This window comes from Chiloscyllium plagiosum, chromosome 5, assembly GCF_004010195.1.
Source record: "Chiloscyllium plagiosum isolate BGI_BamShark_2017 chromosome 5, ASM401019v2, whole genome shotgun sequence".
In the NCBI taxonomy this organism is placed as follows: Eukaryota; Metazoa; Chordata; class Chondrichthyes; order Orectolobiformes; family Hemiscylliidae; genus Chiloscyllium; species Chiloscyllium plagiosum.
The window spans coordinates 51,831,416-51,841,028 of record NC_057714.1 but is presented as its reverse complement, the minus strand read 5'-3'; positions in this window follow the sequence as shown (position 1 = coordinate 51,841,028).

Genomic DNA, 9,613 nt, shown 5'->3' with positions numbered 1-9,613 from the left:
CACTGACCCACTGTACACAGCTCCCTGCCTGTTTCACAGTGACACTGACCCACTGTACACAGCTCCCTGCCTGTTTCACAGTGACACTGACCCACTGTACACAGCTCCCTGCCTGTTTCACAGTGACACTGACCCACTGTACACAGCTCCCTGCCTGTTTCACAGTGACACTGACCCACTGTACACAGCTCCCTGCCTGTTTCACAGTGACACTGACCCACTGTACACAGCTCCCTGCCTGTTTCACAGTGACACTGACCCACTGTACACAGCTCCCTGCCTGTTTCACAGTGACACTGACCCACTGTACACAGCTCCCTGCCTGTTTCACAGTGACACTGACCCACTGTACACAGCTCCCTGCCTGTTTCACAGTGACACTGACCCACTGTACACAGCTCCCTGCCTGTTTCACAGTGACACTGACCCACTGTACACAGCTCCCTGCCTGTTTCACAGTGACACTGACCCACTGTACACAGCTCCCTGCCTGTTTCACAGTGACACTGACCCACTGTACACAGCTCCCTGCCTGTTTCACAGTGACACTGACCCACTGTACACAGCTCCCTGCCTGTTTCACAGTGACACTGACCCACTGTACACAGCTCCCTGCCTGTTTCACAGTGACACTGACCCACTGTACACAGCTCCCTGCCTGTTTCACAGTGACACTGACCCACTGTACACAGCTCCCTGCCTGTTTCACAGTGACACTGACCCACTGTACACAGCTCCCTGCCTGTTTCACAGTGACACTGACCCACTGTACACAGCTCCCTGCCTGTTTCACAGTGACACTGACCCACTGTACACAGCTCCCTGCCTGTTTCACAGTGACACTGACCCACTGTACACAGCTCCCTGCCTGTTTCACAGTGACACTGACCCACTGTACACAGCTCCCTGCCTGTTTCACAGTGACACTGACCCACTGTACACAGCTCCCTGCCTGTTTCACAGTGACACTGACCCACTGTACACAGCTCCCTGCCTGTTTCACAGTGACACTGACCCACTGTACACAGCTCCCTGCCTGTTTCACAGTGACACTGACCCACTGTACACAGCTCCCTGCCTGTTTCACAGTGACACTGACCCACTGTACACAGCTCCCTGCCTGTTTCACAGTGACACTGACCCACTGTACACAGCTCCCTGCCTGTTTCACAGTGACACTGACCCACTGTACACAGCTCCCTGCCTGTTTCACAGTGACACTGACCCACTGTACACAGCTCCCTGCCTGTTTCACAGTGACACTGACCCACTGTACACAGCTCCCTGCCTGTTTCACAGTGACACTGACCCACTGTACACAGCTCCCTGCCTGTTTCACAGTGACACTGACCCACTGTACACAGCTCCCTGCCTGTTTCACAGTGACACTGACCCACTGTACACAGCTCCCTGCCTGTTTCACAGTGACACTGACCCACTGTACACAGCTCCCTGCCTGTTTCACAGTGACACTGACCCACTGTACACAGCTCCCTGCCTGTTTCACAGTGACACTGACCCACTGTACACAGCTCCCTGCCTGTTTCACAGTGACACTGACCCACTGTACACAGCTCCCTGCCTGTTTCACAGTGACACTGACCCACTGTACACAGCTCCCTGCCTGTTTCACAGTGACACTGACCCACTGTACACAGCTCCCTGCCTGTTTCACAGTGACACTGACCCACTGTACACAGCTCCCTGCCTGTTTCACAGTGACACTGACCCACTGTACACAGCTCCCTGCCTGTTTCACAGTGACACTGACCCACTGTACACAGCTCCCTGCCTGTTTCACAGTGACACTGACCCACTGTACACAGCTCCCTGCCTGTTTCACAGTGACACTGACCCACTGTACACAGCTCCCTGCCTGTTTCACAGTGACACTGACCCACTGTACACAGCTCCCTGCCTGTTTCACAGTGACACTGACCCACTGTACACAGCTCCCTGCCTGTTTCACAGTGACACTGACCCACTGTACACAGCTCCCTGCCTGTTTCACAGTGACACTGACCCACTGTACACAGCTCCCTGCCTGAGAGGGATTGGATGTTAATGGTGAAGATGAGGTGTTGGGGGCCAGGGAAAACAAAGTCTTGGAGGAGGTGGAGAGCGTGGGTGGTGTCTTGGACGTATGTAGGTGTTCCTGGACTAGGGGTGGATAGGACAGTTTTGAGGTAGGTGGAGATGAGTTTGATGGGGCAGGAGCATGCTGAGACGATGGGTCGGCCAGGGTGGTCAGGTTTCTGGATCTTGGGAAGGAGGTAGACTCGGGTAGTACGGGGTTCCCGGACTATGAGGTTAGAAGCTGTGGGTGGGAGATCTCCTGAGGAGATGAGGCTCTGTATGGTCTGGGAGATGATGGTTTGGTGATGGGGTGGGGTCATGGTCGAGGGGGCGGTAGGAGGAGATGGCTTCGAGTTGACGTCTGGCTTCAGCGGTTTAGAGGTCAGTGCGCCAAACTACCACTGCACCCCCTTTATCTGCTGGTTTGATGATGAGGTTTGGCTCCACTTCAAATCAGAGTACGTGACAGACAAGCAATATCTGCATTTCTGACCCAAATCACACTCAGATCCACTCTCCCACAGAACAGTAACCTTGACCCACCGTACACAGCTCCCTGCCTGTCTCACAGTGACACTGACCCACCGTACACAGCTCCCTATCTGTCTCACAGTGACACTGACCCACTGTACACAGCTCCCTGCCTGTTTCACAGTGACACTGACCCACTGTACACAGCTCCCTACCTGTTTCACAGTAACACTGACCCACTGTACACGGCTCCCTGCCTGTTTCACAGTGACACTGACCCACTGTACACGGCTCCCTGCCTGTTTCACAGTGACAGTGACCCACTGTACACAACTCCCTGCCTGTTTCACAGTGACACTGACCCACTGTACACAGCTCCCTGCCTGTTTCACAGTGACACCGACCTGCTGTACATCCCTCATTAAGTTTAGGCAAAGCTAACTTTCTCTGACAAGAGCATGGATTTAAAATGTTTGCAAGGTATTGGTCTTCAATGGGTCTGTAATACTTGCAGGAAAGTGGAGACAGAAGAGAAAGGAAAGCATTTAACATCTTTTGACAACTCATCCTCTGAAGTGCTAATCATAGATACAGAGCCCTGTGTTATGCATTCACTACACCATCTTTTCCACCTATACATTAAGCCATTCACTCTCTGAGAGCTCCACATGCATTTCACTTCCATGTTTGCTTCGGCAGCCCACATTCTGCCCCAATCCAAAATGTCATTGTCCTAAATATGAAGATGGCCATGTCAGGTGGGCATGGTTACTCTGATTCTTGACTTTTATCTCGTGTTGTGAGCTCTTGTCTCCCAAAAATATCTGAGATGCCATTGTTACTTAGCAACCAATGACACTGCCATTACCTTTGCTGACATCCTATTTGTCCATCATGGTGCATGGTCACATGGCAAATCAGTACTGGCTCTGCAGAAGTCACCACTATCTGACTGGTGTCCTACACAGGGAGACTAACATCCAACCCTGATGCTGGAGTATCTCCACTAATTGGCTGATACCCAATCTCCAATTTTATATTCATCTTCATGTCATCAAACCTTTTGTAATATTGCAGCCAGATGTGGAAAACATCAACATAGTTGCTCCCCAATTTTCCCCAGTGCTTCCCTTTGAGCTGTTACAATCTAAAGAAAAAACATCTATCAATGAATTGTGGACTGACCTTTGTTCTGATTTCTGCCAAGTCCTGATTTCTAAAGTTGCCAGTTTTCCATGTTGATTCTTCCAAGTTTGCTTTGCATGTATTTGTTACAATCAGTGTCTGTTAGAGATGGTGCCAGTACCTCCCTTGCTCTTGAGCCACCGATTGGACCAACTCCCAGCCTTCCAGCTGTTGAGTGGCCAACACTGACAGCCACATGTGCCAAGCCCATCAACCCCAATCCATAAAACCTTGTCCTGCTCTCCCTGCTTTTGGTCTGACTTTGGGATTTGAAGGTTGTTGGTAAAATGTTAACCATTCCACTTTTTGTCCTTCAAAGTTTTCAAAATCAATCCACTTTGAGATTGTTTTCAGCAATGTCTTTTTGTTGTTTCTTTTTGTTGTTATTCTGATGCAATCAAAGCCACTGTCAATGAGTTCTGTCTTGTAATGTTTTATGCCCATTTCTAGAAAAAAATGAAATTTCTCCCTGTCATGAGACCAGTGGTGGATTGATGTCATGGATCACAGCACAATGTGAGTACGGGAAAGAAACTGATTGGTGAGTAAGACCAGTAAATATTTCTCGTCTTTAAAGTAAAATAAAGTTATTCAGCTTGTGTTTAGAATCCCTACAGTGTAGAAACAGGCCCTTCGGCCCAACAAGTCCATACTAACCCTCCAAAGAATATCCCACCCAAACCCATTCCTCTCCATTTACCCTTGACTAATGCACCTAACCAACATATCCCTGAACACTATGGGCAATTTCGCACAACCAATTCACACATCTTTGGATTGTGGGAAGAAACCAGAGCACCTGGAGGAAACCCACGCAGACATGGGCAAAATGTGCAAACTCCACGCAGACAGAAGGCTGGAATCAAACCCAGGCCCCTGGGGCTGTGAGGCAGCAGTGCTAACCACTGAGCCACTGTGTCACCATTTCTAGATGCTTCCTCTCACAATCCCTTGTATATTATCCTATTTAACAAATCCTGTTATTGTTAACTGACAAGAGTATAGACCTGATCTTACTGCACTGCTGAGTATTCCAGCATTTTTGTTCTTATGTCAGGTTTGTAGCATTCGCTGTATTTTGATTCTGTTGAGTGGCAGGTAGCATTCATACCACACAGTGCTAGAGAATGATCATCTCCAACAAGAGAGAATCTAACCATCTCCATTTGACTTTTGATGGCAATTCCATCACTGAATCCCCACTATCAATGCCCTGTGGGATACCATTGATCAGAAACTGTGGAAGATAAATATTATGGCTACAAGAGTGAGTCAGAGACTGGGAATTCTATGTCAAGAAATATCTCTGAGGAGACAGTGACTGTAACATGGTAAAATTTAGCATTCAGTTTGAGAGGGAAGAATTTGAGTTGGAAATAACTGTGCTAAGCTTAAATAAGAGTGAGGATAGGGAGATGTGGCTAAAAAGAACAGAGAAAGGAGTTTAGTAGCAAAGACTGTTGAGGAACATGGCAGACATTCAAAAAAACAGCTCATGGCCAAGTTATACCCCAGTGAGGATGAAGAATTCTAGGAACGGGATAACCCAATTCTGATTAACTGGTGAAGATAAGGATAACACAAAATGAAAGAAAAAGAAATGCAATGTGGCAAAGATTATTGGTATGCAAAAGGAGGATTTTAAAAATCAACAGACAACCACAAAATCCAATAAAGTAGAAGAAAATAAATTTCAAGGGTGTACTTGCAAGTAACATCAAGACAGACAGCAAGAGTTTCTTTAAATATGTAAAAGGAATGAGAAAAGCCAAAGTGGAACCCAAGTTCCTCAGAGAACAAGGTTAGGAAAACAGTAATGTAGAACCAGCAAATGGCAGAGGAGTTGAATAAATACATTGCATTATTTTCACAGTAGAAAACACTAAGGCATTCCAAAATGATTAAATACTCAGGAGGCAAAGGGAGGAGAGGAAACAAGTAATCATCACTGGCGAAAAATGCTTTGGAAATTGATAAGACCAATTTGTCCCCTGGACCTGATGGGATGTATCCTACGTTATTGAAGTAAGTGGGTACAGAGATAATGATCTTCCAAAAATCCTTAGAATCTGGAATAATTACAGAAGGTAGGAAAGCTGCCACTGTAACACTTGTATTTAAAAGGAAAGGAGAAAAGTAGAGAATAATCAAATAGCTAATGTCTCTTATTGGGAAAATGTTACCGGTTATTATAACAGTTCTTATGACACCATTAAGGAGAAATCATGCTTGACAAATTTACTATAATTTTTCAAGAAAGTAACAAGCAGGATAGATGAAGGGAATGTAATATATTTGGATTTTTAGAAAATATTTGGCAAGGTACCACCCATTAGTCTACTTAATAAGATAAGAGCTCATGGTATTGGAGATTATAGTATATTAGCTTGGAGGGAGGATTGGCAAAAAGAAACAGAAGATAAAGTTTTGGGAAAGGGGGTATTTACAGGATTGCAACTAGTAACTAGTAAAATGCCACAGCAATCAGTGCTGGGGCCACAATTATTTATAATATATATTAATAACTAAAATGAAGAAAGTGAATGTGCTATAGCCAAGTTTATAGATGATACAAAGATAAGTCAGAAGGCAATTGGTGAGGCTGACACAATGAGAAACTAAAGAACATTGGATGTTGGAAATCTGAACCAAAACAGAAATTGCTGCAGGAAGTCAGCAGGACTGGCAGCATCTGTGATAAGAAAGTATTGTAGAGGAGAAGACTGGGATACAGGATATTAGACTAGAAAGGATTGAGGTTAGTAAGGAGGAGGTGTTATCAATTCTAGAACATGTGAAAGTAGATAGGTCTCCTGGGCTGAATGGGATTTCTCCAATGATTCTCTGGGATGCTAGGGAGGAGATAGCAGAGCCTTTGGCCTTGATCTTTGAGTCATCATTGTCTACAGGTTTAGTACCAGAGGACTGGAGGATTGCAAATGTTGTGCTCTTGTTCAAGAAGGGCAACAGAGATGACCCAGGTAATTATAGACCAGTGAGCCTTACTTCTGTTGTATAAAATGTTTTGGAAAAGATTATAAGAGATAGAATTTATAATCAACTAGCAAGCAACAATTTGATTAGAGATAGTCAACATGGCTTCGTTAAGGGCTGTCCTGTAAATACCCCTTTCCTAAAACTTTATCTTCTGATTTATTTTTGCCAATCCTCCCTCCATGCTAATATACTATCTCCAATACCATGGACTCTTATCTTATTAGGTAGGCTAATGAGTGGTACCTTGCCAAACATTTTCTAAAAATCCAAATATATTACATTCCCTTTATCTATCCTGCTTGTTACTTTCTTGAAAAATTATAGTAAATTTGTCAAGCATGATTTCTCCTTAATGGTCTCGCAAACAGTGTCTCACAAACCTTTGAGAAGGTGACCAAGCATGTGGATAATGGTAGGGCAGTTGATGTAGTGTACATGGACTTCTGTAAGGACTTGGATAAGGTTTCACATATAGGCTATTGGAGAAAATGCAGAGGCATGGGATTGAGGGTGATTTAGCAGTTTGGATTAAAAACTGGCTTTCTGTGAGAAGGCAACAGTGGTGGTTGATGGAAAATATTCAGCCTGGAGTCTGGTTACTAGTGGTGTGCCACAAGGCTCTGTTTTGAGACCACTGCTGTTTGTCATTTTTATAAATGACGTAGACGCAGGCATAAGTGGATGGGTGAGTAAGTTTGCAGATGACACTAAAGTCAGTGGAATGGTGGACAGTGTGGAAGAATGTTGCAGGTTGCAGGGGGACTTGGATAAATTGCAGAATTGGACTGAGAGGTGGCAAATGGAGTTCAATGCAGCTAAATGTGAGGTGATTCACTTTGGGAAGAATAACAGGAAGGCAGAGTACTGGGTAAATGGAAAGAATCTTGGTAGTGTAGATATGCAGAGTCATCTTGGTGTCAATGTACATAGATCCCTGAAAGTTACAACCAGGTTGGTAGTGCTGTTAAGAAGCCGTACAGTGTGTTAGGTTTTATTGGTAAAGAGTTGAGTTCTGGAGCTGTGATGTCATACTGCAACTGCACAAAATGCTAGTGCAGCCTCACTTGGAATATTGTGTACAGTTCTAGTCACCCCATTACAGGAAGGATGTGGGAGCATTGGAAAAGGTGCAGAGGAGATTTACCAGGATGTTTCCTGGTCTGTAGCGAAGATCTTATGAGGAAAGGCTGAGGGACCTGGGGTCTGTTCTTATTGCAGGGAAGAAGGCTAAGAGGGGATTTAATAGAGACATACATGATGATCAGAGATTAGATAGGATGGACAGTGAGAGTCTTTTTCCTAGGATGATGAAGTTGGCTTGTACGAGGGGGCATAACTACAAATTGAGGTGTGATAGATTTAAGACAGAGGCAGGTTCTTTACTCAGAGTCGTAAGGGTGTGGAATGCCCTGCCTGTCAATCTAGTTAACTCAGCCATATTAGGGGCATTTAAACAGTCCTTGGATAAACATATGGATGATGATAGTATAGTGTAGGGGGATGGGCTTAGATTAATTCACAGGTTGGCGCAACATTGAGGGCCAAAGGGCTTGTTCTGTGCTGTTTTGTTCTATGTTTTATGTAAATCAGAGTTAACGTTTTAGGTTCTGAAGAAGGATCATTGCACCTGAAATGTTGACTCTGCTTTCATTCACAGATGCTGCCAGAACTGCTGAGTTTCTCTAGCAATTTTTGTTTTTAATGACACAAAGACTCTGTGGAAGGAAACAGACAAATTAAGTGATTTGGTAAAAACTTAGCAGATGAAAGATATTGTAGGAAAATATGAGTTTGTGCACTTGCATAGGAAGAATAGAGGAACTGAATATTACTTAAATGGAGGAAGATTGCAGAAAGCTACAGAACAGAGGGATTTAGAAGTCCGCACCAATGAATCATAAAAAGCTACCATCTAAATTCAAACAGATGATCAGGGAGACCAATGTAAAGTTGACCTTTATTTAAACAGGAAATGGAGAATAAAATTAGGAAGGTCTTGCTAACGCTATACAAGTCACCAGTCAGACCACAGCTGGAATACTGTGAATTGTTTTGGGACCCTTATCTCAGGAAAGATATACTGGTATTGGAGGCAGTCCAGAGAAGGTTCTCTAGACAGATACCAAGTGTGGAGGGATTGTTTCATGAGGAGAGATTGAGAGTTTAAAAGAATTAGAGGTGACCTCTTTGAAACATGTGAGATTCTTAAGGGACCTGACAGGATAGATGCAGGAAGGTTGCACCCACTTGTAAGACAGTCCAAGACCAAAGGGCATGGTCTCAGAATAAGAGGTTATACATTTAACACAGATGAGAAGGAACTTTTTTTCTCAGAGGGTATTTGTTGAATACTTTACCACAGAGGGTCATTGATATTGGGCCACTAAGTATTTCAAGGCTGGGATAGACAGATTTTGAAACAGTAGGTGAATCAAAGTTCTTACAGAAAAGGCAGTAAAATGAAGTTGAGGATTATCAGGTCAGCCATGATCTCACTAAATAGTGCACCAGTTTTCATTGGCTGAACAGCCTACTTTTGCTCCTAGATCTTCTGGATGACTTAATTTTTTTTTATTCCACCACCAGGAAGATAGGAAAACACCCGGGTGGCCAGTGACAAACACTGCCCTTCACATCAAAGGGCAGTGCTGTGTGTTCAAAACAGTGAAGGAGAGGGTAGGGACTAAATCAAAATAGAGTTGGAGGGTGAAATGATGCACTCCACTCCCTGCGGCGCCCACCTCTCCCTGAACAACTCCACGGTGTTGGTGGACACCGCGTGCTCCTTCTCCAAGGACACCCGGGCCCTAACGTAACCGCGGAACACTCCTGTTTATTTTCTTTTGTTTTCTTACACTACCACCTAAGTGCGGTAGTGCTTAAT